Source organism: Leptonychotes weddellii, chromosome X (assembly GCF_054177405.1).
Source record: "Leptonychotes weddellii isolate Sample4059 chromosome X, ASM5417740v2, whole genome shotgun sequence".
NCBI classification, from domain to species: domain Eukaryota; kingdom Metazoa; phylum Chordata; class Mammalia; order Carnivora; family Phocidae; genus Leptonychotes; species Leptonychotes weddellii.
Window position 1 is genome coordinate 37,818,315 of NC_138385.1, and position 1,554 is coordinate 37,819,868.

A 1,554-nucleotide genomic window follows, 5' to 3' on the forward strand; every position below is an offset into this window, starting at 1 on the left:
TGGGTATTGAGGAGGGCACATTCTGCATGGAGCACTGGGTGTTATGCACAAACAATGAATCATGGAACACTTCATCTAAAACTAATGATGTAATGTATGGGGATTAACATAAGAATAAAAAAAAATACGTAATGAAAAAAAACATAATCATACGAATACTTCACCCAATTTATTTAATAACATCAGAGAATTATGAATATATAAATGTCAAATACTTCATTGAGGTACAGTTGATATACAATACACTACATATTTAAAGGATATGCTCTAAAAGGCTTGGTATGTGTATGCTCCTGTCAATCCAGTTCTACAGTCAAGATGATGAACATATCCATCCCCTCAAAAAGCTTCTTTGTGCCCCTCTGTAATGCCCACAGCTACCTCATTCTAGCTTCCCTCTCCACATCACCCTACCTCATTCTCAGGCAACCACTGATCTCTCACTATGGATAAGTTTTCTTCTCCTATAATTTTATGTGAGTGGAAGCCTACAATGTGTACTCCTTCTTTGCCAGTCTTCTTTCCTTCAACCTAATTATTTCTAGATGTATCGATTTGTTGCATGTATGAATATTTCCTTCTTTTTTTTTTTTTAAATCACTGACTAATATTCCAACCTGTGGATGCATCACTATTTGGTCTTTCATTCACCTAATGGATATTTGGGTTGTTTCTAATTTGGGGCTCTTGTAAATTCAGGTGCTATGAACACTTAGGTGTAAGTTTTTGCTTGGACCTCTGCTTTCTTTCTCTAATACTTAAGTGTATTTACTTAAAGGAGTTATAAAATTAACTTTGTTAGAAACTGACTGTTTTCCTCAGTGGTGACACCATTATTCATCACCACCAACAGTGTATGAGACTTCCATCCTTTACACCCTGCCAGGACTTGCTATGGACATTTTTATTTTAGCTATTCTCAGGGATACAGTGGTATTACATTTCTTTAGTGACTAATGATGTTCAGTATCCTTTCTTGTGTATTTCACATTTTTATATCTTCTTTAGTGGAGTATGTTTTCAAATATATTGCCCACTTATTTATTGGAGTGTCTGTTTTCTTCTAATCGACATTTGTGAGATTTTTTTATTCTGGGTACAAGTCCTTTATCAGATATATGATTTACAAATACTTTCTCCAAGCCAATGGCTTTAAATCCCTCAGCAAGTCTATGGAAGAACAAAAGGGGTTTTTCTCGTTGTTGTTCTTTTTATTTTGAGGAAATCGAGTTTTCAGTTTGTTTATCATTTATGGTTTGATTTTGCATATCTATAAAATATTCAGCTAACCTAGGGTCATAAGGATTTTCTCCAGTGTTTTCCTTTAGAAGTATACTTTTAGCTTTTATATTTAGATCTGTGATTCATATTTAGCTGACTTTTGTAATATGGTGTGATACATGGATCATAGTTGATATTTGTGTATAGGGAGACCTACTTGTCCCAGCACCATTTGTTGAAAAGACTGTACTTTCTGCATTGAATTACCTTTGTAGCTTTGTCAAAAATCAGTTGTCCATATATGAGTGGGTCTATTTTTGGACTCTTCATGTC